This window comes from Chelonia mydas, chromosome 1 (assembly GCF_015237465.2).
Source record: "Chelonia mydas isolate rCheMyd1 chromosome 1, rCheMyd1.pri.v2, whole genome shotgun sequence".
NCBI lineage: Eukaryota > Metazoa > Chordata > Testudines > Cheloniidae > Chelonia > Chelonia mydas.
In genome coordinates, this window is record NC_057849.1 from 87,928,564 (window position 1) to 87,941,056 (window position 12,493).

Sequence of the window (12,493 nt, forward strand, 5' to 3'; positions counted from 1 at the left end):
TCGTTGGGGCACCATCATTGATGAGCAATCAACCAACTGTCTCCATCCCTGATGAATGTGTGTCAGTGCTTGAGTCTCTGCAAAGTCCATTCCTGTCCACTCTTTTATGTTGTTAATCCATCTCTTTTTCTGTCTACCTTTTCTTCTCTTCCCCTGTATTGTCCCGTGGAGGATTATCTTGGATAGGAAAGATGATCTTGTTACACGGACATACCAATTCAGCTTGCACTTCTTCACAGTTGTCAGGAGGTCTTCATATGACACAGCACATTAGGTGATGACGTTGCAGACCTTTTCGTTACTGACGTGGTCGAAGTAGGAGATGCCCAGGATTTTACGGAAGTATCTCATCTCTACTACCTGCATTTTCCATTCAGGTTCTGCTGTAAGGGTCCATGTCTCGCATGCATATAGAAAAATGGAGATGACCAATGTATGCAGTTTGGATTCCAGGGAGATGTTCTTATTCCTCCAAATTGGCTTTAGCTTTGCCACTGCTGCTGTTATTTCTGCAGTTCTTGTCTGAATTTCTGCCTTGGATTCTTCATCAGTGGTGATTTCCCGCAAATACTTGAACTGTTTCACTGTCTCCAGCTGTTGTCCACTGACAGTGATATGTGAGTCGATCTCATCATGTTTGTTTGTCATCAGCTTGGTTTTCTCTGCACTGATTTCCATGCCATATTTTCCAGAGGTTTCATCCAATAATTTCATAAGGTTGGCAAGTTTATCTTTGCTGCCTGCCAGGCCATGAATGTCATCAGTGAACCAAAGATTTGAGATTGTTCGCCCCCCAAGTGATGACTGTTGTGACAGGGTCAGGCCAGATGTCTACAGGAGAGTAATAGAAGGCAGATATATTAGCCCCAGGTTAAGTAGGTCCCTTTTCTCTGGGTAAGGTAACAGGGAAGGTTCCAGAACAATCAGGAATCTTCTGGAGACAATTAAGACAGACAGGCTGATTAGAACACCTGCAGCCAATCAAGAAGCTGCTAGAATCAATTAAGGCAGGCTAATCAGGCACCTGGGTTTAAAAAGGAGCTCACTTGAGTTTGTGGTGCGCGTCTAAGGAGCTGGGAGCAAGAGGCGCTAGGAGCTGAGAGTGAAAAGACATCCTGTTGGAGGACTGAGGAGTACAGGCATTATCAGACACTAGGAGCAAGGTCCTATGGTGAGGATAAAGAAGGTGTTGGAAGGAGGCCATGGGGAAGTAGCCCAGAGAGTTGTAGCTGCCACACTGCTGTTCCAGGAGGCACTCTAAACAGCTGCACTCTGCAGGACCCTGGGCTGGAACCCGGAGTGGAAGGCGGGCCTCCCAGCATCTGGTCAGACAGAGGAGGAGTTGACCTGGACTGTGGGTTCATGAAAACAGCCAAACTGAGGGCTGCTGTGAAGCTCCAAGGTGAGCAAATCCACCAATAAGCACAAGACCCACCAAGGTAGATGAGGAACTTTATCACACTGTGCATATGTGATCTTCTAGGGCATCAGTCATTATGCACTCCAAGAAGATGTTGAACAGTGTGGGTGAAAGAAAGCCGCCTTCCCAGATGCCAACAGTGGTGTGAAACCACTATCCTATTCTGCCATTGATGAGAACTGCACTGCTGACCTTTCAGAGTAGCAGCTGTGTTAGTCTGTATCTGCAAAAAGAAAAGGAGGACTTGTGGCACCTTAGAGATTAACAAATTTATTTGAGCATAAGCTTTCATGAGCTACAGCTCACTTCATTGGATGCATTCAGTGGAAAATACAATAAGGAGATTTATAAACACAGAGAACATGAAACAATGGGTGTTGCCATACACACTGTAACGAGAGTGATCAGGTAAGGTGAGCTATTACCAGCAGGAGAGCAGTGGGTGCGGGGGGGAACTTTTGTAGTGATAATCAAGGTGGGCCATTTCCAGCAGTTGACAAGAACATCTGAGGAACAGCTGGGGGGGGGGGAATAAACATGGGGAAATAGTTTTACTTTGTGTAATGACCCATCCACTCCCAGTCTTTATTCAAGCCTAAATTAATTGTATCCAGTTTGCAAATTAATTCCAATCCAGCAGTCTTTCATTGGAGTCTGTTTTTGAAGGTTTTTTTGTTGAAGAATTGCCACTTTTAGGTCTGTAATCGAGTGAACAAAGAGATTGAAGTGTTCTCCAACTGGTTTTTGAATATTATAATTCTTGACGTCTGATTTGTGTCCATTTATTCTTTTACGTAGAGACTGTCCAGTTTGGCCAATTTACATGGCAGAGCGGCATTGCTGGCACATGATGGCATATATCACATTGGTAGATGTGCAGGAGAACGAGCCTCTGATAGTGTGGCTGATGTGATTAGGCCCGATGATGGTGTCCCCTGAATAGATATGTGGACACAGTTGGCAATGGGCTTTGTTGCAAGGTTAGGTTCCTCGGTTAGTCGTTCGGTTGTGTGGTGTGTGGTTGCTGGTGAGTATTGCTTCAGGTTGGGGGGCTGTCTGTAAGCAAGGACTGGCCTGTCTCCCAAGACCTGTGAGAGTGATGGGTCATCCTTTAGGATAGCTTGTAGATCCTTGATGACGTGTTGGAGAGGTTTTAGCTGGGGCTGAAGGTGATGCCTAGTGGTGTTCTGTTATTTTCTTTGTTGAGCCTGTTCTGTAGTAGGTAACTTCTGGGTACTCTTCTGGCTCTTTCAATCTGTTTCTTCACTTCCGCAGGTGGGTATTGTAGTTGTAAGAATGCTTGATAGAGATCTTGTAGGTGTTTGTCTCTGTCTGAAGGGTTGGAGCAAATGCGGTTGTATCGTAGAGCTTGGCTGTAGACAATGGATCATGTGGTGTGGTCTGGATGAAAGCTGGAGGCATGTAGGTAGGCATAGCAGTCAGTAGGTTTCCAGTATAGGGTGGTGTTTATGTGATCATCGCTTATTAGCACCGTAGTGTCCAGGAAGTGGATCTCTTGTGTGGACTGGTCCAGGCTGAGGTTGATGGTGGGATGGAAATTGTTGAAATCATGGTGAAATTCTTCAAGGGCTTTTTTTCCATGGATCCAGATGAGGAAGATGTCATCAATATAGCGCAAGTAGAGTAGGGGCGTTAGGGGACGAGAGCTGAGGAAGTGTTGTTCTAAGTCAGCCATAAAAATGTTGGTATACTGTGGGGCCATGCGGATACCCATAGCAGTGCCGCTGATTTGAAGATATACATTGTCCCCAAATGTGAAATAGTTGTGGGTGAGGACAAAGTCACAAAGTTCTGCCCCCAGGTTTGCTGTGACATTATCGGGGATACTTTTTCTGACGGCTTGTGTTCCATCTTTATGTGGAATGTTGGTGTAGAGGGCTTCTGCATCCATAGTGGCCAGGATGGTGTTTTCAGGAAGATCACTGATGGATTGTAGTTTCCTCAGGAAGTCAGTAGTGTCTCGAAGATAGCTGGGAGTGCTGGTAGCGTAGGGCCTGAGTAGGGAGTCTACATAGCCAGACAATCCTGCTGTGAGGGTGCCAATGCCTGAGATGTTTGGGTGCCCAGGATTTCCAGGTTTATGGATCTTGGGTAGCAGATAGAATACCCCAGATCGGGGTTTCAGGGATGTGTCTGTGCAGATTTGTTCTTGTGCTTTTTAAGGGAGTTTCTTGAGCAAATGCTGTAGTTTCTTTTGGTAACCCTCAGTGGATCAGAGGGTAATGGCTTGTAGAAAGTGGTGTTGGAGAGCTGCCGAGCAGCTTCTTGTTCATATTCTGAGCTATTCAGCTATGATGACAACAGCACCTCCTTTGTCAGCCTTTTTGATTATGATGTAAGAGTTGTTTCTGAGGCTGTGGATGGCATTGTGTTCTGCATGGCTGAGGTTATGGGGCAAGTGTTGCTGCTTTTCCACAATTTCAGCCCATGCACATCGGTGGAAGCACTCTAGGTAGAAGTCCAGTCTGTTGTTTTGACCTTCAGGAGGAGTCCACCCAGAATCCTTCTTTTTGTAGTCTTGGTAGGAAGGTCTCTGTGGGATAGCATGTTGTTCAGAGGTGTGTTGGAAATATTTCTTGAGTCAGAGACATCGAAAATAGGATTCTAGATCACCACAGTGATATATGCCATCATGTGCCAGCAATGCCCCTCTGCCATGTACATTGGCCAAACTGGACAGTCTCTACATAAAAGAATAAATGGACACAAATCAGACATCAAGAATTATAACATTCAAAAACCAGTCGGAGAACACTTCAATCTTTTTGGTCACTTGATTACAGACCTAAAAGTGGCAATTCTTCAACAAAAAAACCTTCAAAAACAAACTCCAATGAGAGACTGCTGAATTGGAGTTAATTTGCAAACTGGATACAATTAACCTGTACTTGAATAAAGACTGGGAGTGGATGGGTCATTACACAAAGTAAAACTGTTTCCCCATGTTTATTTCCCCCCCCCCCCAGCTGTTCCTCAGATGTTCTTGTCAACTACTGGAAATGGCCCACCTTGATTATCACTACAAAAGGTTCCTGCCCCCACCCCCCTCTCTCCTGCTGGTCTTAGTTCACCTTAAGTTATCACTCTCCTCACAGTGTGTATGGTAACACCCATTGTTTCATGTTCTCTGTGTTTATAAATCTCCCCACTGTATTTTCCACTGAATGCTTCCGATGAAGTAAGCTGTAGCTCACGAAAGCTTATGCTCAAACAAATTTGTTAGTCTCTAAGGTGCCACAAGTCATCCTTTTCTTCTTACTTCTGGCCTTGGCATACAGTTGTTTAATGGTAAGAATAAGCTTATGACCAACATTGTACTTCTCGATGGCTGCCCAGAGAGCTTCATGCCATATTCTGTCAAACGCGTCCTTGTAGTCAGCAAAGATGTGGTAGATGTCCTGTTGGTGTTGTAAGTTTTCTCAGAACACAAAGGTTGAAAATCTGTTTTGTGGTACTTCTTGCAGCACGAAAGCCAGCCTGTTCTTCAGTGATGATATTCTCTGCTTGTGGCTTCAATCAGTTCAATATGACTTTCAACATCACTTTGCTGTGATGGCTAATTAAGCTTATGGTCTGGTAATTTTGATACAATTGCAGGTTGCCTTTCTTTGGCAGAGTGATGATTAGTGACTGTGTCCATGTGGAGGGCCGCTCACCAGCCTGCCAGATCTTGTTGCAGATCTTGGTGAGTCCATCTATTACTATTTCACCTCTGAATTTCATCAATTTGGCTGGGATGTTGTCAATACCTGTAGCCTTTCTGTTCTTGAGTGATTTCACAGCTGTCTCCATTTCTTCACGTAGTATTGGAAAGTCATCCTCCTCTGTTGAGTCTGGGCTGTCTAAGACACTAGGGTCTCCATTTGTCTGGTGGTTGTATAGATCAGAGCAGTAGTTTGTCCACCTATTGATGATTTCCCTTTCTTCTGTAAGACTGTTCCCTTCTTTGTCTTGAATTGCATTAGCTTTGGTCCATCTTTCCTTCATCAGATCTTTTACAACCTGGAAGACTCATTTGCTATTTTTATTATTGATACACTCTTCAGTTTTAGAGCATTGTTTTTCAATCCATATCTCCTTGGCCAGCTTCATTCCTTTCTTCATCTTTTTGCTAGTCGCTCTGTATTTATCATCTCCCTCAGTGATGTTCTTGTCTCTCTTAAATTCTTTTCTAATGTCACACATCTGTAGTATTTCATTTGTGACCCATGGTTTTGTCTTCTTATGATGTTTCCCAAGGATGTCCATTGCTGCCTCATTCATTACAGTGTTGAAATTGATGGTAATTGTTTCTACGTCTTACTCTAGAGCAAGCAGCGGAGCAAATTTTCCACCAATCGTTGCTTGGAATGACTCCGCAATGTTTTGGTCTCTGACTCTTTCTAAGTCAAACTTAGTTCTGATAAACTTTGGCCTGATGATTTTCCTTAGCCGCAGCCAAAAATTTAGCATTACAAGGTCGTGATCACTTCCAATATTAGTACCAGGGAAGCTCCTTGTTTTAGCTCTGTTAATTCCAGAAAGAAATCGGTTTTGCAGCATGATGTAGATCTAGCTGTGATGTAGACCATTAGGTGCATGCCATGTTGATCATCTTCATGCTTTATGTGCTCCTAATGTGTTTGCAAGAACCAGATTGTTATAGCTGGCTAACTCCAAAAGTCTCAATCCTCTCTCATTGGTTACTGCATTACAGAAAGGGCCACAATAATCTTGCCAATCTGTCTGTGCGACAGTACCCACTTTAGCATTCCAATCTCCTTGTACAAGCAGGATATATTTCTTGTGTACCTTATCAATGATGTCTTGGAGCTGATTGTAAAAATCTTCAATTTGTTCATCATCATAGTTTGTTGTAGGGGCATAGACTTGTACCACTGCGATATTTAATGGTACTGCCTTTAGATGGATGGAAGTCAGCCTGCTGGACACTGGGTGGCATCCTAATACTGAATTCTTGATATCTTTATGCACAAGAAATTCTACTCCATTGACATGTTTGTCCTCTCCACTGTAATAGAGTACATGGCCTTCTTCCATTAATACCTCTCCAAAGTTCTTCCATCTGACCTCAGAGATTCCTAGGAGGTCCCAGGTGTATTGTTCTATTTCGTACGTGAGTTTTTTCAACCTCTCTATTTGTCTCAATGTCCTTACGTTCCACATGGCTATGGTGATGTTATCTCTTCCATGGATCCTCTTTGTTGGGGTTACACCAGTAGTATAATTGTTCTGTCTGCCCCGGTGGGAGACGGATGGTGTGGTCATTATTAGCCTGGGCTACAATCAATCCAGTATGGACATGGTTGACTTGCTCATCATATGGTGTGTCTTAGGCAAATTTCTAACCTGACAGAGCCCATCCCTCTCCACGCAGCCCCCTTTTAGTCACCTCTTACAACATGCAGGAGAAGCAGTGGGCCTATTCTGTCCCCGGACCCACAGGGGATGGTAAATGTATTAATAAATGATATTTGTAAATATAAAAGTGTGAGTGTTGCAACTGTGCACATCAGGTTCCCAACTACATAATAATTTAAATAATAGTGGGCCTGATCTTGAGACAAGAACCTGTCAACCCTCAAAGTAATAACTGGGGATTCTTAAGTAATCAATATAATTAGACCATAATCTAAAGATCGGGCTACAGTTTAAATTCAATTTAAAAGTGCTGAGGGCAAAGTAATTGAATGTTGCAATTTTCAATTGTTTTGGCAATATTTTGGAATATATTAATTAAAAATACCTGGGAAACATCCATACTAAAAACCCTACTTTAAAAGACGTTAATGTTGTTTGGTTAAATACTAGAAGGTCCAGAATGGTATGAGCTAAAGCTGCATGTTTAGCTTTAATTCTGCTCCCTTGTGTGTAGATTCTGACAGTCTGTAGATATGTCAGTGAATAATATTTCCCAAATAGAATGTTATCACACGCTTTATGTCTACAAAGTTAGATATACACATATAGCACTGTAGTGTATAAGAACTGGGTAGCTTTCTTTTAAAATTCAAGCTGTTTAAAGGATTATTACCCAATTCTTATAGGCTACCAGAATATTTTAATTTTTCCTTTGCTATATACTCTAAATGAGAACACTGAGGGGACCAAGCATCTGAGCCATACTATTAAGTCTAGAAATATTAGTCTTCAGCAGGGATTGACCCTTCAGCAAGCTAAATAATTGTCATTAGTAGAAGTCATGATCACACATGGTAGACTAGTGTATTACACAATCAAGTTCATTTAAAAGTTTGAGCAAATACTTCTGGGAAGTGGATTGCAGTGTTTTCCCACTCCTTAATATATTACTATTTATGTAATAAAGAGTACACCATAAAACATAAAGGATACACAATGTACTGTTGCCAAGTTACAATTGGCATCAAACTTATTTCTGTACCAACATGATGTAACTTTAGCTATGCAGACTTAATATTGCATTAACACAGTTGAATTTGAATTAGTGTCATTTTGTAAACATAAGCTTTGCCCCCGAATTATTGTGCAGAACAGTAAACTGCCTTAATTGTGACTTCCCGTTATCACCATGAGTCCATTACAATGTATTTGCTAAGCTGTTTTGATCTGAACTACATATAATTTTATCCCTTTATTATGCATTCTTTGATCCTTAAAGCATACTGTATTGTCTCCAAAAAGGAAAAGAAGAATGAGCAATAAATTCCAATTTTAATGTAAGTCAGTGACAGAGATAAGGAAATTGTTTTGACATGTGATAGAAGGTAAATGAGTATTGGAAGATAAACACATGTTGGAATTTACAGGGTATAAGCTTCATTTGGCATCACGACAATAAATCACCAGACAAGAAATTGTAACTTGTTTAAGATGACATTTTGTTCTACTCTACCACTGAGCATTTATTTCCATCAGAGAAATTGCAGTTCAGATAGGATTTAGGAGGTTGTTTATTTATATATGATGATAACGACAAACAAATCTTTACTCACTGCACTGTGCAAGCTCAGCAGCAAATCCTAAAGACATAGTAAAACTCATGCTATCTGCTCAATAAATATAGCTATTGTGTGGTGCATTTTCATTAAATGATTCTAATAAGATTGAAAAAGTTCCTTGGTCCATATTATCAATAGTTCTTTGCTTCTGATCATACATATGCCATGTATTATATCAAATGCTTGATTCTGTACTGAAATATCAAAATATGATTGATGCATACTGTAGCTGATTATAGTAAGTTGTTAGTACCTGTTAGTAAATATTAACCTTTTTTAGTCCTTTACTTTCTGTACATTTGATTTATATTTTAACTATTCTTTAGAATCTTTAGGGTACTAACAAAGAGTATGCTGAATTCTACAGCCCAGAACATTGGTCTTTGACCAGTAGGTAACCCTATTCAGGAATTCCATGTATTGGACAGTATTTAATTTGCTTGGGCACCTCTGTGTCCATAGAACTCCAGATAGTCTGGGAAACCATTCCCTTAATATTATGTATGTTATATATTTAACATTAAGGGAATAGTTATATCTAGCTAGCCTATATAAACCTCGGAAACTGATAAGGGATAATTGTTACAGCAGATAGGAAAGAATAATTATGGAATAAAGACTGACTGGAATATATTATCATGTTAGTCCTCTCAGTTGTAAATAATGATGCCTTCACATATAAATCAGGTAAACTGAGAATGTACAGAAATGACATCAAGACATGTTTCTTTTGACAAAAGAGGTTTTCTTTGTTTGTTTATAATGATACTGGTATGGGAACTTAGTTGTAGAATGAATTCCGCCGCATTCCTCCAGATACAGTGAAGGAGAGACACAAAGCCAGCTTTTGGTCAGACACAAAGGGTGACAATGTATCTATCCTTTCTGGATTCTGTACAGTCCTGTACTAATCTCTGACTGATAATCTTTGGTTAGATAATTCCAAATGAACCTGCTATTTGACAATCTTGAGTTGTAATTAACTCTGGCATACCACACCCTGTAATCTGGTATGTTTTAGTGGACTATTTTTTTGAAAATCACAGGGACTTGTACATATTTTCACAATAAGACCCAAGCCCTGTGTGATGAGAAACTACTCTAGCATTCTAAATTATAATATACTTTGGTTAATTTCCCAGATTTCTGTTTGGAATTGATGTTGCATTTTGGGAATTACCTCTGAAACAATGTTATGTTAAGTACTCATTGAGAGCTGAAATCACTTGTGGTGGGACAGTGTTTCTGCCCAGCCTGTTGAGAGCCAAAAATCACTAAGAGACTGATGTACAGAGGTCACAGCAGAGAGGCAGGTGGCAGCAGGAGGTGACTGATAGGTGGCCGGTGCGAGCAGCAAGCAGTTGGATGGTGAAAGTGGTGAGCAGTCAGCTGGCAGAGTGGCCAGGTGGTGAGGAGCAGCAGCTGATGAGGTGACCAGCCAGAGCAAGTGCTTAGATGGCAGAGCAAGCCAGGTGTCTTCTTCCCCAGGTGGGAAGTGAACTCACATAGATGCACTTCTGAACCCTGGGTCCTCCTGACCAAGGACAACCACTGTGAGTGGGGTATGGGTGAGGGGGCAGAGAGGGGTACAGAAAAGGAACTTGTCGTTGTAGAACTCAAGAACATAATGTGTAAGGCACTGCCCCACGCACTCTGGGGTGGGTATCCTGCTCACAGTTTTATGTTTATGAATCCTGCTTATGGCATTTTCCATAATTAATGTCAGGTGACTTCTCTCCTTTCATTAAAAGTTTATTTTTTTACACTCAGACTCTGTGCTTGTGTGAGGGGGAAGGATTGCCTCTCAGAGGTGCCCAGGGGTGGTGTGTAATTTTCCCAGGTTACTGGGTGGGGAGTCGAGCCACTTCTGTGTTGTATCGTTGAGAAGAAACCCCTAGATATTGAACCTGGGCCTGGTTGCTACCGGCTCCACCTGGCAGAAGGGTTACATAAACAAGGTTTTAAGTTTTAACCATTTTCCAGCTTTCACATCATTTCCCCCCATTCCTAATCTGTCTGTTAGAGCCTGTTTATTCTTACATTTAAGTACAAAGCAGAATTTCTCTTTGGAAATGGGAGAAATGGGACGTTAGGCCTCAAACCTACATTCCTTTAAGGTTCTGATTGTCTCTTGTGAAGGGAAGCCATACAATCCCCATCAAAATTACTGGGAGTTGTGAGCACCTAAACTCCACCAGGAGATGCTCAGCACCTCACAGGAGCAAGTCCTTAAATTGCAAGCTCTTCGGGAAGAGAGTTGTAACCAAAAATTTGAACTTGGTGCTCAAAGGTAGATGCTTATTTATGGATTTAGCAACCTCAGTCAGTCACTGGATTTCTAGCAGCAATTAACACTCACAGCTCTTATTGAAGTCAGCAGGTGATGAAGCACTCTGACAATCAGAGCCCTTCTTTAGGTAACCAAAAGCTGGCTTTAGGTGCCTTACCTTAGGTGCCCAAGTTTAAAAATTGTAGTCTCATTGTGTGTCATATACAGCTGCAAGTGCACTTGGCAATAAATATTTTTATAATAATAAATGAGCATTAGGCAAAATTAATGCAGGATCTATAGGTGCATACAAAGAGACTAACAAAATAGGCTATTACAAAAGAGTTGTTTATTCAAAAGTAAAAAGTAAGAATATGTGCCAATGTTATGCAAGATGCAGAAGATACATGGGGCCTGATCGGCTTCATTGTGTTAATTTAATTCAAAAGGGGGGAATATACCAGCCAAAGAAGCTGATGAGATCTTCTTGGGACTTCACTTGCAGCTAAGGTTACTGGATAATCTCTATATACTATAGTCCTAATTATAAAAAAGACTAATCAACTGAACTAGTTGCCAAAAAGAATAGTGGAAAAGGTACATTTAGAAAGGAAAGGTTGAATTATTTTTTTGGCATTAATGTATATCAACTGATGCAATAAATTATTTTACTATATGTACAGTACAGTTTACCTCTATAGGTGCTGGATGCAGTGTTTTCGACCTTAGCAAGAAAATGAAACTTGTCAGTGTCAAAGAAAAAGAAATAAAATACCTCTTAAATTATGTTGCACAGACAAATGGAATAGATTGCCAAAAAATCTCCAGGGAGGATATTTTATTATTTACATATATATATATATATATATATATATATATATATATATATATATATATATATATATATGCAACAAGATAATGATGCCTTATCCTTCTGTAATTTTAATGAAAAAGCTTTTCTATAGCATCAGGACTTGCACTATAAGTGTGTTGTTTATTGATTTACAGCATGAGCATAGGATATTGTTCTGGTAAAAACAAGGGTGTCAATTTTAAGCCACAGTTATAATGGTTATTTTACTACAAATTAAAAATAAACCTTTGTTTTGTTTTGTATATAGTCACAATACTAGAATACCTATCAAGTTCTTATCTATATGTGACTAATCAAAATTAACAAAAAAGAGTGACTCGATGTCTTTGTATCTCTTCTGACTCTTAGTTGGGGAATCTGAGTGTTTCATCATTTGCTAAACTAACTGTGATATGTAACCTATTGGTTAAATCAGCCTCCATACCAGATGACTGGAAGATAGCTAATGTGACACCAATTTTTAAAAAAGGCTCCAGATCTTGGCAATTTCAGACCAGTAAGCCTAACAGCAGTGTGAGGCAAATTATTTGAAACTATGGTAAAAAGCAGAATTATCAGACACATAGATGAATATGATATTCAGGAAACATCAACACAACTTTTGTAAAGGGAAATCATGCCTAACCAATCTATTAGAATTATTTGAGAGTGTCCAGAAGTATGTGGACAAAGGTAATTCAGTGGATATAGTGTACCTGGACTTTTAGAAAGCCTTTGACAAGGTCCCTCACCAAAGGCTCTTAAGCAAAGTAAGTTGTCATGGGATACGAGGGAAAGTCCTCTCATGGATCAATAACAGGTTAAAATATGGGCGGGGGGGGGACGAGTAGGAATAAATGGTGAGTTTTCACAGTGGAGAGAGTTAAGTAGCAGGGTCCCCCTAGGACCTGTACCAGGACCTATGCTATTCAAAATATTCATAAGTGGTC